The sequence below is a fragment of the Camelus bactrianus genome, chromosome 15 (genome assembly GCF_048773025.1).
Source record: "Camelus bactrianus isolate YW-2024 breed Bactrian camel chromosome 15, ASM4877302v1, whole genome shotgun sequence".
Classification (NCBI taxonomy): domain Eukaryota; kingdom Metazoa; phylum Chordata; class Mammalia; order Artiodactyla; family Camelidae; genus Camelus; species Camelus bactrianus.
In genome coordinates, this window is record NC_133553.1 from 5,300,300 (window position 1) to 5,324,321 (window position 24,022).

Sequence of the window (24,022 nt, forward strand, 5' to 3'; positions counted from 1 at the left end):
CACTGTAAAACCGAGTTGGAGCTTGTACCTCCCATATATATGTATGGAATGGAGTTTGCAAGTGAAAAGAAACTTTGTGTTCCCAACAAGCTACCTGAAGGACGGCTTTCACACACACTTATCTCTCAGAACTGAGCAAGTGGAGAGACGTTCGTTCATCTAGCACCAAGGGAACGGGTTGCAGGAGACACTTTTTCTCTGCTTTCTCAGTCTGTTTCCTAGTGCCGGTTTGAAGTTCCTGCAGTTTTCACTGTAAAACCGAGTTGGAGCTTGTACCTCCCCATATATATGTATGGAATGGAGTTTGCAACTGAAAAGAAACTTTGTGTTCCCAACAAGCTAGGTGAAGGACGGCTTTCACACACACTTATCTCTCAGAACTGAGCAAGTGGAGAGACGTTCGTTCATCTAGCACCAAGGGAACGGGTTGCAGGAGACACTTTTTCTCTGCTTTCTCAGTCTGTTTCCTAGTGCCGGTTTGAAGTTCCTGCAGTTTTCACTGTAAAACGGAGTTGGAGCTTGTACCTCCCCATATATATGTATGGAATGGAGTTTGCATCTGAAAAGAAACTTTGTGTTCCCAACAAGCTAGGTGAAGTACGGCTTTCACACACACTTATCTCTCAGAACTGAGCAAGTGGAGAGACGTTCGTTCATCTAGCACCAAGGGAACGGGTTGCAGGAGACACTTTTTCTCTGCTTTCTCAGTCTGTTTCCTAGTGCCGGTTTGAAGTTCCTGCAGTTTTCACTGTAAAACCGAGTTGGAGCTTGTACTTCCCATATATATGTATGGAATGGAGTTTGCAACTGAAAAGAAACTTTGTGTTCCCAACAAGCTAGCTGAAGGACGGCTTTCACACACACTTATCTCTGAGAACAGAGCAAGTGGAGAGACGTTCGTTCATCTAGCACCAAGGGATCGGGTTGCAGGAGACACATTTTCTCTGCTTTCTCAGTCTATTTCCTATTGCCTGTTTGAAGTTCCTGCAGTTTTCACTGTAAAACCGAGTTGGAGCTTGTACCTCCCATATATATGTATGGAATGGAGTTTGCAACTGAAAAGAAACTTTGTGTTCCCAACAAGCTAGCTGAAGGACGGCTTTCACACACACTTATCTCTCAGAACTGAGCAAGTGGAGAGACGTTCGTTCATCTAGCACCAAGGGAACGGGTTGCAGGAGACACTTTTTCTCTGTTTCTCAGTCTGTTTCCTAGTGCCGGTTTGAAGTTCCTGCAGTTTTCACTGTAAAACCGAGTTGGAGCTTGTACCTCCCCATATATATGTATGGAATGGAGTTTGCAACTGAAAAGAAACTTTGTGTTCCCAACAAGCTAGGTGAAGGACGGCTTTCACACTCACTTAACTCTCAGAACTGAGCAAGTGGAGAGACGTTCGTTCATCTAGCACCAAGGGAACGGGTTGCAAGAGACACTTTTTCTCTGCTTTCTCAGTCTGTTTCCTAGTGCCGATTTGAAGTTTCTGCAGTTTTCACTGTAAAACCGAGTTGGAGCTTGTACCTCCCCATATATATGTATGGAATGAAGTTTGCAACTGAAAAGAATCTTTGTGTTCCCAACAAGCTAAGTGAAGGACGGCTTTCACACACACTTATCTCTCAGAACTGAGCAAGTGGAGAGACGTTCGTTCATCTAGCACCAAGGGAACGGGTTGCAGGAGACACTTTTTCTCAGCTTTCTCAGTCTGTTTCCTAGTGCCGGTTTGAAGTTCCTGCAGTTTTCACTGTAAAACCGAGTTGGAGCTTGTACCTCCCCATATATATGTATGGAATGGAGTTTGCAACTGAAGAGAAACTTTGTGTTCCCTACAAGCTACCTGAAGGATGGCTTTCACACACACTTATCTCTCAGAACTGAGCAAGTGGAGAGACGTTCGTTCATCTAGCACCAAGGGAACGGGTTGCAGGAGACACTTTTTCTCAGGTTTCTCAGTCTGTTTCCTAGTGCCTGTTGAAGTTCCTGCAGTTTTCACTGTAAAACCGAGTTGGAGCTTGTACCTCCCATATATATGTATGGAATGGAGTTTGCAACTGAAAAGAAACTTTGTGTTCCCAACAAGCTAGCTGAAGGATGGCTTTCACACACACTTATCTCTCAGAACTGAGCAAGTGGAGAGACGTTCGTTCATCTAGCACCAAGGGAACGGGTTGCAGGAGACACTTTTTCTCTGCTTTCTCAGTCTATTTCCTAGTGCCGGTTTCAAATTCCTGCAGTTTTCACTGTAAAACCGAGTTGGAGCTTGTACCTCCCATATAAATGTATGGAATAGAGTTTGCAACTGAAAAGAAACTTTGTGTTCCCAACAAGCTAGCTGAAGGACGGCTTTCACACACACTTATCTCTCAGAACTGAGCAAGTGGAGAGACGTTCGTTCATCTAGCACCAAGGGAACGGGTTGCAGGAGACACTTTTTCTCTGCTTTCTCAGTCTACTTCCTAGTGCCGGTTTCAAGTTCCTGCAGTTTTCACTGTAAAACCGAGTTGGAGCTTGTACCTCCCATATATATGTATGGAATGGAGTTTGCAACTGAAAAGAAACTTTGTGTTCCCAACAAGCTAGCTGAAGGACGGCTTTCACACACACTTATCTCTCAGAACTGAGCAAGTGGAGAGACGTTCGTTCATCTAGCACCAAGGGAACGGGTTGCAGGAGACACTTTTTCTGTGCTTTCTCTGTCTGTTTCCTAGTGCCGGTTTGATGTTCCTGCAGTTTTCACTGTAAAACCGAGTTGGAGCTTGTACCTCCCCATATATATGTATGGAATGGAGTTTGCATCTGAAAAGAAACTTTGTGTTCCCAACAAGCTAGCTGAAGAACGGCTTTCACACACACTTATCTCTCAGAACTGAGCAAGTGGAGAGACGTTCGTTCATCTAGCACCAAGGGAACGGGTTGCAGGAGACACTTTTTCTCTGCTTTCTCAGTCTGTTTCCTAGTGCCGGTTTGAAGTTCCTGCAGTTTTCACTGTAAAACCGAGTTGGAGCTTGTACTTCCCATATATATGTATGGAATGGAGTTTGCAACTGAAAAGAAACTTTGTGTTCCCAACAAGCTAGCTGAAGGACGGCTTTCACACACACTTATCTCTCAGAACTGAGCAAGTGGAGAGACGTTCGTTCATCTAGCACCAAGGGAACGGGTTGCAGGAGACACATTTTCTCTGCTTTCTCAGTCTATTTCCTAGTGCCGGTTTCAAGTTCCTGTAGTTTTCACTGTAAAACCAAGTTGGAGCTTGTACCTCCCATATATATGTATGGAATGGAGTTTGCAACTGAAAAGAAACTTTGTGTTCCCAACAAGCTACCTGAAGGACGGCTTTCACACACACTTATCTCTCAGAACTGAGCAAGTGGAGAGACGTTCGTTCATCTAGCACCAAGGGAACGGGTTGCAGGAGACACTTTTTCTCTGCTTTCTCAGTCTGTTTCCTAGTGCCGGTTTGAAGTTCCTGCAGTTTTCACTGTAAAACCGAGTTGGAGCTTGTACCTCCTCATATATATGTATGGAATGGAGTTTGCAACTGAAAAGAAACTTTGTGTTCCCAACAAGCTAGCTGAAGGACGGCTTTCACACACACTTGTGTCTCAGAACTGAGCAAGTGGAGAGACGTTCGTTCATCTAGCACCAAGGGAACGGGTTGCAGGAGACACTTTTTCTCTGCTTTCTCAGTCTGTTTCCTAGTGCCGGTTTGAAGTTCCTGCAGTTTTCACTGTAAAACCGAGTTGGAGCTTGTACCTCCCCATATATATGTATGGAATGGAGTTTGCAACTGAAAAGAAACTTTGTGTTCCCAACAAGCTAGGTGAAGGACGGCTTTCACACACACTTATCTCTCAGAACTGAGCAAGTGGAGAGACGTTCGTTCATCTAGCACCAAGGGAACGGGTTGCAGGAGACACTTTTTCTCAGCTTTCTCAGTCTGTTTCCTAGTGCCGGTTTGAAGTTCCTGCAGTTTTCACTGTAAAACCGAGTTGGAGCTTGTACCTCCCCATATATATGTATGGAATGGAGTTTGCAACTGAAAAGAAACTTTGTGTTCCCAACAAGCTAGCTGAAGGACGGCTTTCACACACACTTATCTCTCAGAACTGAGCAAGTGGAGAGACGTTCGTTCATCTAGCACCAAGGGAACGGGTTGCAGGAGACACTTTTTCTCTGCTTTCTCAGTCTATTTCCTAGTGACGGTTTGAAGTTCCTGCAGTTTTCACTGTAAAACCGAGTTGGAGCTTGTACCTCCCCATATATATGTATGGAATGAAGTTTGCAACTGAAAAGAAACTTTGTGTTCCCAACAAGCTAAGTGAAGGACGGCTTTCACACACACTTATCTCTCAGAACTGAGCAAGTGGAGAGACGTTCGTTCATCTAGCACCAAGGGAACGGGTTGCAGGAGACACTTTTTCTCAGCTTTCTCAGTCTGTTTCCTAGTGCCGGTTTGAAGTTCCTGCAGTTTTCACTGTAAAACCGAGTTGGAGCTTGTACCTCCCCATATATATGTATGAAATGGAGTTTGCAACTGAAGAGAAACTTTGTGTTCCCAAAAAGCTAGCTGAAGGACGGCTTTCACACACACTTATCTCTTAGAACTGAGCAAGTGGAGAGACGTTCGTTCATCTAGCACCAAGGGAACGGGTTGCAGGAGACACTTTTTCTCAGGTTTCTCAGTCTGTTTCCTAGTGCCTGTTGAAGTTCCTGCAGTTTTCACTGTAAAACCGAGTTGGAGCTTGTACCTCCCATATATATGTATGGAATGGAGTTTGCAACTGAAAAGAAACTTTGTGTTCCCAACAAGCTAGCTGAAGGATGGCTTTCACACACACTTATCTCTCAGAACTGAGCAAGTGGAGAGACGTTCGTTCATCTAGCACCAAGGGAACGGGTTGCAGGAGACACTTTTTCTCTGCTTTCTCAGTCTGTTTCCTAGTGCCGGTTTGAAGTTCCTGCAGTTTTCACTGTAAAACCGAGTTGGAGCTTGTACTTCCCATATATATGTATGGAATGGAGTTTGCAACTGAAAATAAACTTTGTGTTCCCAACAAGCTAGCTGAAGGACGGCTTTCACACACACTTATCTCTCAGAACTGAGCAAGTGGAGAGACGTTCGTTCATCTAGCACCAAGGGATCGGGTTGCAGGAGACACATTTTCTCTGCTTTCTCAGTCTATTTCCTAGTGCCGGTTTCAAGTTCCTGTAGTTTTCACTGTAAAACCAAGTTGGAGCTTGTACCTCCCATATATATGTATGGAATGGAGTTTGCAACTGAAAAGAAACTTTGTGTTCCCAACAAGCTACCTGAAGGACGGCTTTCACACACACTTATCTCTCAGAACTGAGCAAGTGGAGAGACGTTCGTTCATCTAGCACCAAGGGAACGGGTTGCAGGAGACACTTTTTCTCTGCTTTCTCAGTCTGTTTCCTAGTGCCGGTTTGAAGTTCCTGCAGTTTTCACTGTAAAACCGAGTTGGAGCTTGTACCTCCTCATATATATGTATGGAATGGAGTTTGCAACTGAAAAGAAACTTTGTGTTCCCAACAAGTTAGCTGAAGGACGGCTTTCACACACACTTGTGTCTCAGAACTGAGCAAGTGGAGAGACGTTCGTTCATCTAGCACCAAGGGAACGGGTTGCAGGAGACACTTTTTCTCTGCTTTCTCAGTCTGTTTCCTAGTGCCGGTTTGAAGTCCCTGCAGTTTTCACTGTAAAACCGAGTTGGAGCTTGTACCTCCCCATATATATGTATGGAATGGAGTTTGCAACTGAAAAGAAACTTTGTGTTCCCAACAAGCTAGGTGAAGGACGGCTTTCACACACACTTATCTCTCAGAACTGAGCAAGTGGAGAGACGTTCGTTCATCTAGCACCAAGGGAACGGGTTGCAGGAGACACTTTTTCTCAGCTTTCTCAGTCTGTTTCCTAGTGCCGGTTTGAAGTTCCTGCAGTTTTCACTGTAAAACCGAGTTGGAGCTTGTACCTCCCCATATATATGTATGGAATGGAGTTTGCAACTGAAAAGAAACTTTGTGTTCCCAACAAGCTAGCTGAAGGACGGCTTTCACACACACTTATCTCTCAGAACTGAGCAAGTGGAGAGACGTTCGTTCATCTAGCACCAAGGGAACGGGTTGCAGGAGACACTTTTTCTCTGCTTTCTCAGTCTATTTCCTAGTGCCGGTTTGAAGTTCCTGCAGTTTTCACTGTAAAACCGAGTTGGAGCTTGTACCTCCCCATATATATGTATGGAATGAAGTTTGCAACTGAAAAGAAACTTTGTGTTCCCAACAAGCTAAGTGAAGGACGGCTTTCACACACACTTATCTCTCAGAACTGAGCAAGTGGAGAGACGTTCGTTCATCTAGCACCAAGGGAACGGGTTGCAGGAGACACTTTTTCTCAGCTTTCTCAGTCTGTTTCCTAGTGCCGGTTTGAAGTTCCTGCAGTTTTCACTGTAAAACCGAGTTGGAACTTGTACCTCCCAATATATATGTATGAAATGGAGTTTGCAACTGAAGAGAAACTTTGTGTTCCCAAAAAGCTAGCTGAAGGACGGCTTTCACACACACTTATCTCTTAGAACTGAGCAAGTGGAGAGACGTTCGTTCATCTAGCACCAAGGGAACGGGTTGCAGGAGACACTTTTTCTCAGGTTTCTCAGTCTGTTTCCTAGTGCCTGTTGAAGTTCCTGCAGTTTTCACTGTAAAACCGAGTTGGAGCTTGTACCTCCCATATATATGTATGGAATGGAGTTTGCAACTGAAAAGAAACTTTGTGTTCCCAACAAGCTAGCTGAAGGATGGCTTTCACACACACTTATCTCTCAGAACTGAGCAAGTGGAGAGACGTTCGTTCATCTAGCACCAAGGGAACGGGTTGCAGGAGACACTTTTTCTCTGCTTTCTCAGTCTGTTTCCTAGTGCCGGTTTGAAGTTAATGCAGTTTTCACTGTAAAACCGAGTTGGAGCTTGTACTTCCCATATATATGTATGGAATGGAGTTTGCAACTGAAAATAAACTTTGTGTTCCCAACAAGCTAGCTGAAGGACGGCTTTCACACACACTTATCTCTCAGAACTGAGCAAGTGGAGAGACGTTCGTTCATCTAGCACCAAGGGATCGGGTTGCAGGAGACACATTTTCTCTGCTTTCTCAGTCTATTTCCTAGTGCCGGTTTGAAGTTCCTGCAGTTTTCACTGTAAAACCGAGTTGGAGCTTGTACCTCCCATATATATGTATGGAATGGAGTTTGCAAGTGAAAAGAAACTTTGTGTTCCCAACAAGCTACCTGAAGGACGGCTTTCACACACACTTATCTCTCAGAACTGAGCAAGTGGAGAGACGTTCGTTCATCTAGCACCAAGGGAACGGGTTGCAGGAGACACTTTTTCTCTGCTTTCTCAGTCTGTTTCCTAGTGCCGGTTTGAAGTTCCTGCAGTTTTCACTGTAAAACCGAGTTGGAGCTTGTACCTCCCATATATATGTATGGAATGGAGTTTGCAACTGAAAAGAAACTTTGTGTTCCCAACAAGCTAGGTGAAGGACGGCTTTCACACACACTTATCTCTCAGAACTGAGCAAGTGGAGAGACGTTCGTTCATCTAGCACCAAGGGAACGGGTTGCAGGAGACACTTTTTCTCTGCTTTCTCAGTCTGTTTCCTAGTGCCGGTTTGAAGTTCCTGCAGTTTTCACTGTAAAACCGAGTTGGAGCTTGTACCTCCCCATATATATGTATGGAATGGAGTTTGCATCTGAAAAGAAACTTTGTGTTCCCAACAAGCTAGGTGAAGGACGGCTTTCACACACACTTATCTCTCAGAACTGAGCAAGTGGAGAGACGTTCGTTCATCTAGCACCAAGGGAACGGGTTGCAGGAGACACTTTTTCTCTGCTTTCTCAGTCTGTTTCCTAGTGCCGGTTTGAAGTTCCTGCAGTTTTCACTGTAAAACCGAGTTGGAGCTTGTACTTCCCATATATATGTATGGAATGGAGTTTGCAACTGAAAAGAAACTTTGTGTTCCCAACAAGCTAGCTGAAGGACGGCTTTCACACACACTTATCTCTGAGAACTGAGCAAGTGGAGAGACGTTCGTTCATCTAGCACCAAGGGATCGGGTTGCAGGAGACACATTTTCTCTGCTTTCTCAGTCTATTTCCTATTGCCTGTTTGAAGTTCCTGCAGTTTTCACTGTAAAACCGAGTTGGAGCTTGTACCTCCCATATATATGTATGGAATGGAGTTTGCAAGTGAAAAGAAACTTTGTGTTCCCAACAAGCTACCTGAAGGACGGCTTTCACACACACTTATCTCTCAGAACTGAGCAAGTGGAGAGACGTTCGTTCATCTAGCACCAAGGGAACGGGTTGCAGGAGACACTTTTTCTCTGTTTCTCAGTCTGTTTCCTAGTGCCGGTTTGAAGTTCCTGCAGTTTTCACTGTAAAACCGAGTTGGAGCTTGTACCTCCCCATATATATGTATGGAATGGAGTTTGCAACTGAAAAGAAACTTTGTGTTCCCAACAAGCTAGGTGAAGGACGGCTTTCACACTCACTTAACTCTCAGAACTGAGCAAGTGGAGAGACGTTCGTTCATCTAGCACCAAGGGAACGGGTTGCAAGAGACACTTTTTCTCTGCTTTCTCAGTCTGTTTCCTAGTGCCGATTTGAAGTTTCTGCAGTTTTCACTGTAAAACCGAGTTGGAGCTTGTACCTCCCCATATATATGTATGGAATGAAGTTTGCAACTGAAAAGAATCTTTGTGTTCCCAACAAGCTAAGTGAAGGACGGCTTTCACACACACTTATCTCTCAGAACTGAGCAAGTGGAGAGACGTTCGTTCATCTAGCACCAAGGGAACGGGTTGCAGGAGACACTTTTTCTCAGCTTTCTCAGTCTGTTTCCTAGTGCCTGTTGAAGTTGCTGCAGTTTTCACTGTAAAACCGAGTTGGAGCTTGTACCTCCCATATATATGTATGGAATGGAGTTTGCAACTGAAAAGAAACTTTGTGTTCCCAACAAGCTAGCTGAAGGATGGCTTTCACACACACTTATCTCTCAGAACTGAGCAAGTGGAGAGACGTTCGTTCATCTAGCACCAAGGGAACGGGTTGCAGGGACACTTTTTCTCTGCTTTCTCAGTCTATTTCCTAGTGCCGGTTTCAAATTCCTGCAGTTTTCACTGTAAAACCGAGTTGGAGCTTGGACCTCCCATATATATGTATGGAATAGAGTTTGCAACTGAAAAGAAACTTTGTGTTCCCAACAAGCTAGCTGAAGGACGGCTTTCACACACACTTATCTCTCAGAACTGAGCAAGTGGAGAGACGTTCGTTCATCTAGCACCAAGGGAACGGGTTGCAGGAGACACTTTTTCTCTGCTTTCTCAGTCTATTTCCTAGTGCCGGTTTCAAGTTCCTGCAGTTTTCACTGTAAAACCGAGTTGGAGCTTGTACCTCCCATATATATGTATGGAATGGAGTTTGCAACTGAAAAGAAACTTTGTGTTCCCAACAAGCTAGCTGAAGGACGGCTTTCACACACACTTATCTCTCAGAACTGAGCAAGTGGAGAGACGTTCGTTCATCTAGCACCAAGGGAACGGGTTGCAGGAGACACTTTTTCTGTGCTTTCTCAGTCTGTTTCCTAGTGCCGGTTTGATGTTCCTGCAGTTTTCACTGTAAAACCGAGTTGGAGCTTGTACCTCCCCATATATATGTATGGAATGGAGTTTGCATCTGAAAAGATCTTTGTGTTCCCAACAAGCTAGCTGAAGAACGGCTTTCACACACACTTATCTCTCAGAACTGAGCAAGTGGAGAGACGTTCGTTCATCTAGCACCAAGGGAACGGGTGGCAGGAGACACTTTTTCTCTGCTTTCTCAGTCTGTTTCCTAGTGCCGGTTTGAAGTTCCTGCAGTTTTCACTGTAAAACCGAGTTGGAGCTTGTACTTCCCATATATATGTATGGAATGGTGTTTGCAACTGAAAAGAAACTTTGTGTTCCCAACAAGCTAGCTGAAGGACGGCTTTCACACACACTTATCTCTCAGAACTGAGCAAGTGGAGAGACGTTCGTTCATCTAGCACCAAGGGAACGGGTTGCAGGAGACACTTTTTCTCTGCTTTCTCAGTCTATTTCCTAGTGCCGGTTTCAAGTTCCTGTAGTTTTCACTGTAAAACCAAGTTGGAGCTTGTACCTCCCATATATATGTATGGAATGGAGTTTGCAAGTGAAAAGAAACTTTGTGTTCCCAACAAGCTACCTGAAGGACGGCTTTCACACACACTTATCTCTCAGAACTGAGCAAGTGGAGAGACGTTCGTTCATCTAGCACCAAGGGAACGGGTTGCAGGAGACACTTTTTCTCAGCTTTCTCAGTCTGTTTCCTAGTGCCGGTTTGAAGTTCCTGCAGTTTTCACTGTAAAACCGAGTTGGAGCTTGTACTTCCCATATATATGTATGGAATGGTGTTTGCAACTGAAAAGAAACTTTGTGTTCCCAACAAGCTAGCTGAAGGACGGCTTTCACACACACTTATCTCTCAGAACTGAGCAAGTGGAGAGACGTTCGTTCATCTAGCACCAAGGGAACGGGTTGCAGGAGACACTTTTTCTCTGCTTTCTCAGTCTATTACCTAGTGCCGGTTTCAAGTTCCTGTAGTTTTCACTGTAAAACCAAGTTGGAGCTTGTACCTCCCATATATATGTATGGAATGGAGTTTGCAACTGAAAAGAAACTTTGTGTTCCCAACAAGCTACCTGAAGGACGGCTTTCACACACACTTATCTCTCAGAACTGAGCAAGTGGAGAGACTTTCGTTCATCTAGCACCAAGGGAACGGGTTGCAGGAGACACTTTTTCTCTGCTTTCTCAGTCTGTTTCCTAGTGCCTGTTGAAGTTCCTGCAGTTTTCACTGTAAAACCGAGTTGGAGCTTGTACCTCCCATATATATGTATGGAATGGAGTTTGCAACTGAAAAGAAACTTTGTGTTCCCAACAAGCTAGCTGAAGGATGGCTTTCATACACACTTATCTCTCAGAACTGAGCAAGTGGAGAGACGTTCGTTCATCTAGCACCAAGGGAACGGGTTGCAGGAGACACTTTTTCTCTGCTTTCTCAGTCTGTTTCCTAGTGCCGGTTTGAAGTTCCTGCAGTTTTCACTGTAAAACCGAGTTGGAGCTTGTACCTCCCATATATATGTATGGAATGGAGTTTGCAAGTGAAAAGAAACTTTGTGTTCCCAACAAGCTACCTGAAGGACGGCTTTCACACACACTTATCTCTCAGAACTGAGCAAGTGGAGAGACGTTCGTTCATCTAGCACCAAGGGAACGGGTTGCAGGAGACACTTTTTCTCTGCTTTCTCAGTCTGTTTCCTAGTGCCGGTTTGAAGTTCCTGCAGTTTTCACTGTAAAACCGAGTTGGAGCTTGTACCTCCCCATATATATGTATGGAATGGAGTTTGCATCTGAAAAGAAACTTTGTGTTCCCAACAAGCTAGGTGAAGGACGGCTTTCACACACACTTATCTCTCAGAACTGAGCAAGTGGAGAGACGTTCGTTCATCTAGCACCAAGGGAACGGGTTGCAGGAGACACTTTTTCTCTGCTTTCTCAGTCTGTTTCCTAGTGCCGGTTTGAAGTTCCTGCAGTTTTCACTGTAAAACCGAGTTGGAGCTTGTACTTCCCATATATATGTATGGAATGGAGTTTGCAACTGAAAAGAAACTTTGTGTTCCCAACAAGCTAGCTGAAGGACGGCTTTCACACACACTTATCTCTGAGAACTGAGCAAGTGGAGAGACGTTCGTTCATCTAGCACCAAGGGAACGGGTTGCAGGAGACACATTTTCTCTGCTTTCTCAGACTATTTCCTATTGCCTGTTTGAAGTTCCTGCAGTTTTCACTGTAAAACCGAGTTGGAGCTTGTACCTCCCATATATATGTATGGAATGGAGTTTGCAAGTGAAAAGAAACTTTGTGTTCCCAACAAGCTACCTGAAGGACGGCTTTCACACACACTTATCTCTCAGAACTGAGCAAGTGGAGAGACGTTCGTTCATCTAGCACCAAGGGAACGGGTTGCAGGAGACACTTTTTCTCTGTTTCTCAGTCTGTTTCCTAGTGCCGGTTTGAAGTTCCTGCAGTTTTCACTGTAAAACCGAGTTGGAGCTTGTACCTCCCCATATATATGTATGGAATGGAGTTTGCAACTGAAAAGAAACTTTGTGTTCCCAACAAGCTAGGTGAAGGACGGCTTTCACACTCACTTAACTCTCAGAACTGAGCAAGTGGAGAGACGTTCGTTCATCTAGCACCAAGGGAACGGGTTGCAAGAGACACTTTTTCTCTGCTTTCTCAGTCTGTTTCCTAGTGCCGATTTGAAGTTTCTGCAGTTTTCACTGTAAAACCGAGTTGGAGCTTGTACCTCCCCATATATATGTATGGAATGAAGTTTGCAATTGAAAAGAAACTTTGTGTTCCCAACAAGCTAAGTGAAGGACGGCTTTCACACACACTTATCTCTCAGAACTGAGCAAGTGGAGAGACGTTCGTTCATCTAGCACCAAGGGAACGGGTTGCAGGAGACACTTTTTCTCAGCTTTCTCAGTCTGTTTCCTAGTGCCTGTTGAAGTTGCTGCAGTTTTCACTGTAAAACCGAGTTGGAGCTTGTACCTCCCATATATATGTATGGAATGGAGTTTGCAACTGAAAAGAAACTTTGTGTTCCCAACAAGCTAGCTGAAGGATGGCTTTCACACACACTTATCTCTCAGAACTGAGCAAGTGGAGAGACGTTCGTTCATCTAGCACCAAGGGAACGGGTTGCAGGAGACACTTTTTCTCTGCTTTCTCAGTCTATTTCCTAGTGCCGGTTTCAAATTCCTGCAGTTTTCACTGTAAAACCGAGTTGGAGCTTGGACCTCCCATATATATGTATGGAATAGAGTTTGCAACTGAAAAGAAACTTTGTGTTCCCAACAAGCTAGCTGAAGGACGGCTTTCACACACACTTATCTCTCAGAACTGAGCAAGTGGAGAGACGTTCGTTCATCTAGCACCAAGGGAACGGGTTGCAGGAGACTCTTTTTCTCTGCTTTCTCAGTCTGTTTCCTAGTGCCGGTTTGATGTTCCTGCAGTTTTCACTGTAAAACCGAGTTGGAGCTTGTACCTCCCCATATATATGTATGGAATGGAGTTTGCATCTGAAAAGAAACTTTGTGTTCCCAACAAGCTAGCTGAAGGACGGCTTTCACACACACTTATCTCTCAGAACTGAGCAAGTGGAGAGACGTTCGTTCATCTAGCACCAAGGGGACGGGTTGCAGGAGACACTTTTTCTCAGCTTTCTCAGTCTGTTTCCTAGTGCCGGTTTGAAGTTCCTGCAGTTTTCACTGTAAAACCGAGTTGGAGCTTGTACTTCCCATATATATGTATGGAATGGTGTTTGCAACAGAAAAGAAACTTTGTGTTCCCAACAAGCTAGCTGAAGGACGGCTTTCACACACACTTATCTCTCAGAACTGAGCAAGTGGAGAGACGTTCGTTCATCTAGCACCAAGGGAACGGGTTGCAGGAGACACTTTTTCTCTGCTTTCTCAGTCTATTTCCTAGTGCCGGTTTCAAGTTCCTGTAGTTTTCACTGTAAAACCAAGTTGGAGCTTGTACCTCCCATATATATGTATGGAATGGAGTTTGCAACTGAAAAGAAACTTTGTGTTCCCAACAAGCTACCTGAAGGACGGCTTTCACACACACTTATCTCTCAGAACTGAGCAAGTGGAGAGACGTTCGTTCATCTAGCACCAAGGGAACGGGTTGCAGGAGACACTTTTTCTCTGCTTTCTCAGTCTGTTTCCTAGTGCCGGTTTGAAGTTCCTGCAGTTTTCACTGTAAAACCGAGTTGGAGCTTGTACCTCCTCAAATATATGTATGGAATGGAGTTTGCATCTGAAAAGAAACTTTGTGTTCCAAACAAGCTAGCTGAAGGACGGCTTTCACACACACTTGTGTCTCAGAACTGAGCAAGTGGAGAGACGTTCGTTCATCTAGCACCAAGGGAACGGGTTGCAGGAGACACTTTTTCTCTGCTTTCTCAGTCTGTTTCCTAGTGCCGGTTTGAAGTTCCTGCAGTTTTCACTGTAAAACCGAGTTGGAGCTTGTACCTCCCCATATATATGTATGGAATGGAGTTTGCAACTGAAAAGAAACTTTGTGTTCCCAACAAGCTAGGTGAAGGACGGCTTTCACACACACTTATCTCTCAGAACTGAGCAAGTGGAGAGACGTTCGTTCATCTAGCACCAAGGGAACGGGTTGCAGGAGAACCTTTTTCTCAGCTTTCTCAGTCTGTTTCCTAGTGCCGGTTTGAAGTTCCTGCAGTTTTCACTGTAAAACCGAGTTGGAGCTTGTACCTCCCCATATATATGTATGGAATGGAGTTTGCAACTGAAAAGAAACTTTGTGTTCCCAACAAGCTAGGTGAAGGACGGCTTTCACACACACTTATCTCTCAGAACTGAGCAAGTGGAGAGACTTTCGTTCATCTAGCACCAAGGGAACGGGTTGCAGGAGACACTTTTTCTCTGCTTTCTCAGTCTATTTCCTAGTGCCGGTTTGAAGTTCCTGCAGTTTTCACTGTAAAACCGAGTTGGAGCTTGTACCTCCCCATATATATGTATGGAATGAAGTTTGCAACTGAAAAGAAACTTTGTGTTCCCAACAAGCTAAGTGAAGGACGGCTTTCACACACACTTATCTCTCAGAACTGAGCAAGTGGAGAGACGTTCGTTCATCTAGCACCAAGGGAACGGGTTGCAGGAGACACTTTTTCTCAGCTTTCTCAGTCTGTTTCCTAGTGCCGGTTTGAAGTTCCTGCAGTTTTCACTGTAAAACCGAGTTGGAGCTTGTACCTCCCCATATATATGTATGGAATGGAGTTTGCAACTGAAGAGAAACTTTGTGTTCCCAAAAAGCTAGCTGAAGGACGGCTTTCACACACACTTATCTCTCAGAACTGAGCAAGTGGAGAGACGTTCGTTCATCTAGCACCAAGGGAACGGGTTGCAGGAGACACTTTTTCTCAGGTTTCTCAGTCTGTTTCCTAGTGCCTGTTGAAGTTCCTGCAGTTTTCACTGTAAAACCGAGTTGGAGCTTGTACCTCCCATATATATGTATGGAATGGAGTTTGCAACTGAAAAGAAACTTTGTGTTCCCAACAAGCTAGCTGAAGGATGGCTTTCACACACACTTATCTCTCAGAACTGAGCAAGTGGAGAGACGTTCGTTCATCTAGCACCAAGGGAACGGGTTGCAGGAGACACTTTTTCTCTGCTTTCTCAGTCTATTTCCTAGTGCCGGTTTCAAATTCCTGCAGTTTTCACTGTAAAACCGAGTTGGAGCTTGTACCACCCATATATATGTATGGAATGGAGTTTGCAACTGAAAAGAAACTTTGTGTTCCCAACATGCTAGCTGAAGGACGGCTTTCACACACACTTATCTCTCAGAACTGAGCAAGTGGAGAGACGTTCGTTCATCTAGCACCAAGGGAATGGGTTGCAGGAGACACTTTTTCTCTGCTTTCTCAGTCTATTTCCTAGTGCCGGTTTCAAGTTCCTGCAGTTTTCACTGTAAAACCGAGTTGGAGCTTGTACCTCCCATATATATGTATGGAATGGAGTTTGCAACTGAAAAGAAACTTTGTGTTCCCAACAAGCTAGCTGAAGGACGGCTTTCACACACACTTATCTCTCAGAACTGAGCAAGTGGAGAGACGTTCGTTCATCTAGCACCAAGGGAACGGGTTGCAGGAGACACTTTTTCTCAGGTTTCTCAGTCTGTTTCCTAGTGCCTGTTGAAGTTCCTGCAGTTTTCACTGTAAAACCGAGTTGGAGCTTGTACCTCCCATATATATGTATGGAATGGAGTTTGCAACTGAAAAGAAACTTTGTGTTCCCAACAAGCTAGCTGAAGGACGGCTTTCACACACACTTATCTCTCAGAACTGAGCAAGTGGAGAGACGTTCGTTCATCTAGCACCAAGGGAACGGGTTGCAGGAGACACTTTTTCTGTGCTTTCTCAGTCTGTTTCCTAGTGCCGGTTTGATGTTCCTGCAGTTTTCACTGTAAAACCGAGTTGGAGCTTGTACCTCCCCATATATATGTATGGAATGGAGTTTGCATCTGAAAAGAAACTTTGTGTTCCCAACAAGCTAGCTGAAGAACGGCTTTCACACACACTTATCTCTCAGAACTGAGCAAGTGGAGAGACGTTCGTTCATCTAGCACCAAGGGAACGGGTTGCAGGAGACACTTTTTCTCAGCTTTCTCAGTCTGTTTCCTAGTGCCGGTTTGAAGTTCCTGCAGTTTTCACTGTAAAACCGAGTTGGAGCTTGTACTTCCCATATATATGTATGGAATGGTGTTTGCAACTGAAAAGAAACTTTGTGTTCCCAACAAGCTAGCTGAAGGACGGCTTTCACACACACTTATCTCTCAGAACTGAGCAAGTGGAGAGACGTTCGTTCATCTAGCACCAAGGGAACGGGTTGCAGGAGACACTTTTTCTCTGCTTTCTCAGTCTATTTCCTAGTGCCGGTTTCAAGTTCCTGTAGTTTTCACTGTAAAACCAAGTTGGAGCTTGTACCTCCCATATATATGTATGGAATGGAGTTTGCAACTGAAAAGAAACTTTGTGTTCCCAACAAGCTACCTGAAGGACGGCTTTCACACACACTTATCTCTCAGAACTGAGCAAGTGGAGAGACGTTCGTTCATCTAGCACCAAGGGAACGGGTTGCAGGAGACACTTTTTCTCTGCTTTCTCAGTCTGTTTCCTAGTGCCGGTTTGAAGTTCCTGCAGTTTTCACTGTAAAACCGAGTTGGAGCTTGTACCTCCTCAAATATATGTATGGAATGGAGTTTGCAACTGAAAAGAAACTTTGTGTTCCAAACAAGCTAGCTGAAGGACGGCTTTCACACACACTTGTGTCTCAGAACTGAGCAAGTGGAGAGACGTTCGTTCATCTAGCACCAAGGGAACGGGTTGCAGGAGACACTTTTTCTCTGCTTTCTCAGTCTGTTTCCTAGTGCCGGTTTGAAGTTCCTGCAGTTTTCACTGTAAAACCGAGTTGGAGCTTGTACCTCCCCATATATATGTATGGAATGGAGTTTGCAACTGAAAAGAAACTTTGTGTTCCCAACAAGCTAGGTGAAGGACGGCTTTCACACACACTTATCTCTCAGAACTGAGCAAGTGGAGAGACGTTCGTTCATCTAGCACCAAGGGAACGGGTTGCAGGAGAACCTTTTTCTCAGCTTTCTCAGTCTGTTTCCTAGTGCCGGTTTGAAGTTCCTGCAGTTTTCACTGTAAAACCGAGTTGGAGCTTGTACCTCCCCATATATATGTATGGAATGGAGTTTGCAACTGAAAAGAAACTTTGTGTTCCCAACAAGCTAGGTGAAGGACGGCTTTCACACACACTTATCTCTCAGAACTGAGCAAGTGGAGAGACGTTCGTTCATCTAGCACCAAGGGAACGGGTTGCAGGAGACACTTTTTCTCTGCTTTCTCAGTCTATTTCCTAGTGCCGGTTTGAAGTTCCTGCAGTTTTCACTGTAAAACCGAGTTGGAGCTTGTACCTCCCCATATATATGTATGGAATGAAGTTTGCAACTGAAAAGAAACTTTGTGTTCCCAACAAGCTAAGTGAAGGACGGCTTTCACACACACTTATCTCTCAGAACTGAGCAAGTGGAGAGACGTTCGTTCATCTAGCACCAAGGGAACGGGTTGCAGGAGACACTTTTTCTCAGCTTTCTCAGTCTGTTTCCTAGTGCCGGTTTGAAGTTCCTGCAGTTTTCACTGTAAAACCGAGTTGGAGCTTGTACCTCCCCATATATATGTATGGAATGGAGTTTGCAACTGAAGAGAAACTTTGTGTTCCCAAAAAGCTAGCTGAAGGACGGCTTTCACACACACTTATCTCTCAGAACTGAGCAAGTGGAGAGACGTTCGTTCATCTAGCACCAAGGGAACGGGTTGCAGGAGACACTTTTTCTCAGGTTTCTCAGTCTGTTTCCTAGTGCCTGTTGAAGTTCCTGCAGTTTTCACTGTAAAACCGAGTTGGAGCTTGTACCTCCCATATATATGTATGGAATGGAGTTTGCAACTGAAAAGAAACTTTGTGTTCCCAACAAGCTAGCTGAAGGATGGCTTTCACACACACTTATCTCTCAGAACTGAGCAAGTGGAGAGACGTTCGTTCATCTAGCACCAAGGGAACGGGTTGCAGGAGACACTTTTTCTCTGCTTTCTCAGTCTATTTCCTAGTGCCGGTTTCAAATTCCTGCAGTTTTCACTGTAAAACCGAGTTGGAGCTTGTACCACCCATATATATGTATGGAATGGAGTTTGCAACTGAAAAGAAACTTTGTGTTCCCAACAAGCTAGCTGAAGGACGGCTTTCACACACACTTATCTCTCAGAACTGAGCAAGTGGAGAGACGTTCGTTCATCTAGCACCAAGGGAATGGGTTGCAGGAGACACTTTTTCTCTGCTTTCTCAGTCTATTTCCTAGTGCCGGTTTCAAGTTCCTGCAGTTTTCACTGTAAAACCGAGTTGGAGCTTGTACCTCCCATATATATGTATGGAATGGAGTTTGCAACTGAAAAGAAACTTTGTGTTCCCAACAAGCTAGCTGAAGGACGGCTTTCACACACACTTGTGTCTCAGAACTGAGCAAGTGGAGAGACGTTCGTTCATCTAGCACCAAGTGAACGGGTTGCAGGAGACACTTTTTCTGTGCTTTCTCAGTCTGTTTCCTAGTGCCGGTTTGATGTTCCTGCAGTTTTCACTGTAAAACCGAGTTGGAGCTTGTACCTCCCCATATATATGTATGGAATGGAGTTTGCATCTGAAAAGAAACTTTGTGTTCCCAACAAGCTAGCTGAAGAACGGCTTTCACACACACTTATCTCTCAGAACTGAGCAAGTGGTGAGACGTTCGTTCATCTAGCACCAAGGGAACGGGTTGCAGGAGACACTTTTTCTCAGCTTTCTCAGTCTGTTTCCTAGTGCCGGTTTGAAGTTCCTGCAGTTTTCACTGTAAAACCGAGTTGGAGCTTGTACTTCCCATATATATGTATGGAATGGTGTTTGCAACTGAAAAGAAACTTTGTGTTCCCAACAAGCTAGCTGAAGGACGGCTTTCACACACACTTATCTCTCAGAAATGAGCAAGTGGAGAGACGTTCGTTCATCTAGCACCAAGGGAACGGGTTGCAGGAGACACTTTTTCTCTGCTTTCTCAGTCTATTTCCTAGTGCCGGTTTCAAGTTCCTGCAGTTTTCACTGTAAAACCGAGTTGGAGCTTGTACCTCCCATATATATGTATGGAATGGAGTTTGCAACTGAAAAGAAACTTTGTGTTCCCAACAAGCTAGCTGAAGGACGGCTTTCACACACACTTATCTCTCAGAACTGAGCAAGTGGAGAGACGTTCGTTCATCTAGCACCAAGGGAACGGGTTGCAGGAGAACCTTTTTCTCAGCTTTCTCAGTCTGTTTCCTAGTGCCGGTTTGAAGTTCCTGCAGTTTTCACTGTAAAACCGAGTTGGAGCTTGTACCTCCCCATATATATGTATGGAATGGAGTTTGCAACTGAAAAGAAACTTTGTGTTCCCAACAAGCTAGGTGAAGGACGGCTTTCACACACACTTATCTCTCAGAACTGAGCAAGTGGAGAGACGTTCGTTCATCTAGCACCAAGGGAACGGGTTGCAGGAGACACTTTTTCTCTGCTTTCTCAGTCTATTTCCTAGTGCCGGTTTGAAGTTCCTGCAGTTTTCACTGTAAAACCGAGTTGGAGCTTGTACCTCCCCATATATATGTATGGAATGAAGTTTGCAACTGAAAAGAAACTTTGTGTTCCCAACAAGCTAAGTGAAGGACGGCTTTCACACACACTTATCTCTCAGAACTGAGCAAGTGGAGAGACGTTCGTTCATCTAGCACCAAGGGAACGGGTTGCAGGAGACACTTTTTCTCAGCTTTCTCAGTCTGTTTCCTAGTGCCGGTTTGAAGTTCCTGCAGTTTTCACTGTAAAACCGAGTTGGAGCTTGTACCTCCCCATATATATGTATGGAATGGAGTTTGCAACTGAAGAGAAACTTTGTGTTCCCAAAAAGCTAGCTGAAGGACGGCTTTCACACACACTTATCTCTCAGAACTGAGCAAGTGGAGAGACGTTCGTTCATCTAGCACCAAGGGAACGGGTTGCAGGAGACACTTTTTCTCAGGTTTCTCAGTCTGTTTCCTAGTGCCTGTTGAAGTTCCTGCAGTTTTCACTGTAAAACCGAGTTGGAGCTTGTACCTCCCATATATATGTATGGAATGGAGTTTGCAACTGAAAAGAAACTTTGTGTTCCCAACAAGCTAGCTGAAGGATGGCTTTCACACACACTTATCTCTCAGAACTGAGCAAGTGGAGAGACGTTCGTTCATCTAGCACCAAGGGAACGGGTTGCAGGAGACACTTTTTCTCTGCTTTCTCAGTCTATTTCCTAGTGCCGGTTTCAAATTCCTGCAGTTTTCACTGTAAAACCGAGTTGGAGCTTGTACCACCCATATATATGTATGGAATGGAGTTTGCAACTGAAAAGAAACTTTGTGTTCCCAACAAGCTAGCTGAAGGACGGCTTTCACACACACTTATCTCTCAGAACTGAGCAAGTGGAGAGACGTTCGTTCATCTAGCACCAAGGGAATGGGTTGCAGGAGACACTTTTTCTCTGCTTTCTCAGTCTATTTCCTAGTGCCGGTTTCAAGTTCCTGCAGTTTTCACTGTAAAACCGAGTTGGAGCTTGTACCTCCCATATATATGTATGGAATGGAGTTTGCAACTGAAAAGAAACTTTGTGTTCCCAACAAGCTAGCTGAAGGACGGCTTTCACACACACTTGTGTCTCAGAACTGAGCAAGTGGAGAGACGTTCGTTCATCTAGCACCAAGTGAACGGGTTGCAGGAGACACTTTTTCTGTGCTTTCTCAGTCTGTTTCCTAGTGCCGGTTTGATGTTCCTGCAGTTTTCACTGTAAAACCGAGTTGGAGCTTGTACCTCCCCATATATATGTATGGAATGGAGTTTGCATCTGAAAAGAAACTTTGTGTTCCCAACAAGCTAGCTGAAGAACGGCTTTCACACACACTTATCTCTCAGAACTGAGCAAGTGGTGAGACGTTCGTTCATCTAGCACCAAGGGAACGGGTTGCAGGAGACACTTTTTCTCAGCTTTCTCAGTCTGTTTCCTAGTGCCGGTTTGAAGTTCCTGCAGTTTTCACTGTAAAACCGAGTTGGAGCTTGTACTTCCCATATATATGTATGGAATGGTGTTTGCAACTGAAAAGAAACTTTGTGTTCCCAACAAGCTAGCTGAAGGACGGCTTTCACACACACTTATCTCTCAGAAATGAGCAAGTGGAGAGACGTTCGTTCATCTAGCACCAAGGGAACGGGTTGCAGGAGACACTTTTTCTCTGCTTTCTCAGTCTATTTCCTAGTGCCGGTTTCAAGTTCCTGCAGTTTTCACTGTAAAACCGAGTTGGAGCTTGTACCTCCCATATATATGTATGGAATGGAGTTTGCAACTGAAAAGAAACTTTGTGTTCCCAACAAGCTAGCTGAAGGACGGCTTTCACACACACTTATCTCTCAGAACTTAGCAAGTGGAGAGACGTTCGTTCATCTAGCACCAAGGGAACGGGTTGCAGGAGACACTTTTTCTGTGCTTTCTCAGTCTGTTTCCTAGTGCCGGTTTGACGTTCCTGCAGTTTTCACTGTAAAACCGAGTTGGAGCTTGTACCTCCCCATATATATGTATGGAATGGAGTTTGCATCTGAAAAGAAACTTTGTGTTCCCAACAAGCTAGCTGAAGAACGGCTTTCACACACACTTATCTCTCAGAACTGAGCAAGTGGAGAGACGTTCGTTCATCTAGCACCAAGGGAACGGGTTGCAGGAGACACTTTTTCTCAGCTTTCTCAGTCTGTTTCCTAGTGCCGGTTTGAAGTTCCTGCAGTTTTCACTGTAAAACCGAGTTGGAGCTTGTACTTCCCATATATATGTATGGAATGGTGTTTGCAACTGAAAAGAAACTTTGTGTTCCCAACAAGCTAGCTGAAGGACGGCTTTCACACACACTTATCTCTCAGAACTGAGCAAGTGGAGAGACGTTCGTTCATCTAGCACCAAGGGAACGGGTTGCAGGAGACACATTTTCTCTGCTTTCTCAGTCTATTTCCTAGTGCCGGTTTCAAGTTCCTGTAGTTTTCACTGTAAAACCAAGTTGGAGCTTGTACCTCCCATATATATGTATGGAATGGAGTTTGCAACTGAAAAGAAACTTTGTGTTCCCAACAAGCTACCTGAAGGACGGCTTTCACACACACTTATCTCTCAGAACTGAGCAAGTGGAGAGACGTTCGTTCATCTAGCACCAAGGGAACGGGTTGCAGGAGACACTTTTTCTCTGCTTTCTCAGTCTGTTTCCTAGTGCCGGTTTGAAGTTCCTGCAGTTTTCACTGTAAAACCGAGTTGGAGCTTGTACCTCCTCATATATATGTATGGAATGGAGTTTGCATCTGAAAAGAAACTTTGTGTTCCCAACAAGCTAGCTGAAGGACGGCTTTCACACACACTTGTGTCTCAGAACTGAGCAAGTGGAGAGACGTTCGTTCATCTAGCACCAAGGGAACGGGTTGCAGGAGACACTTTTTCTCTGCTTTCTCAGTCTGTTTCCTAGTGCCGGTTTGAAGTTCCTGCAGTTTTCACTGTAAAACCGAGTTGGAGCTTGTACCTCCCCATATATATGTATGGAATGGAGTTTGCAACTGAAAAGAAACTTTGTGTTCCCAACAAGCTAGCTGAAAGATGGCTTTCACACACACTTATTTCTCAGAACTGAGCAAGTGGAGAGACGATCGTTCATCTAGCACCAAGGGAACGGGTTGCAGGAGACACTTTTTCTCTGCTTTCTCAGTCTGTTTCCTAGTGCCGGTTTGAAGTTCCTGCAGTTTTCACTGTAAAACCGAGTTGGAGCTTGTACCTCCCCATATATAGTATGGAATGGAGTTTGCAACTGAAAAGAAACTTTGTGTTCCCAACAAGCTAGCTGAAGGACGGCTTTCACACACACTTATCTCTCAGAACTGAGCAAGTGGAGAGACGTTCGTTCATCTAGCACCAAGGGAACGGGTTGCAGGAGACACTTTTTCTCTGCTTTCTCAGTCTGTTTCCTTGTGCCGGTTTGAAGTTCCTGCAGTTTTCACTGTAAAACCGAGTTGGAGCTTGTACCTCCCCATATATATGTATGGAATGGAGTTTGCAACTGAAAAGAAACTTTGTGTTCCCAACAAGCTAGCTGAAGGACGGCTTTCACACACACTTGTGTCTCAGAACTGAGCAAGTGGAGAGACGTTCGTTCATCTAGCACCAAGGGAACGGGTTGCAGGAGACACTTTTTCTCTGCTTTCTCAGTCTGTTTGCTAAAGCCGGTTTGAAGTTCCTGCAGTTTTCACTGTAAAACCGAGTTGGAGCTTGTACCTCCCCATATATATGTATGGAATGGAGTTTGCAACTGAAAAGAAACTTTGTGTTCCCAACAAGCTAGGTGAAGGACGGCTTTCACACACACTTATCTCTCAGAACTGAGCAAGTGGAGAGACGTTCGTTCATCTAGCACCAAGGGAACGGGTTGCAGGAGACACTTTTTCTCTGCTTTCTCAGTCTATTTCCTAGTGCCGGTTTGAAGTTCCTGCAGTTTTCACTGTAAAACCGAGTTGGAGCTTGTACCTCCCCATATATATGTATGGAATGAAGTTTGCAACTGAAAAGAAACTTTGTGTTCCCAACAAGCTAAGTGAAGGACGGCTTTCACACACACTTATCTCTCAGAACTGAGCAAGTGGAGAGACGTTCGTTCATCTAGCACCAAGGGAACGGGTTGCA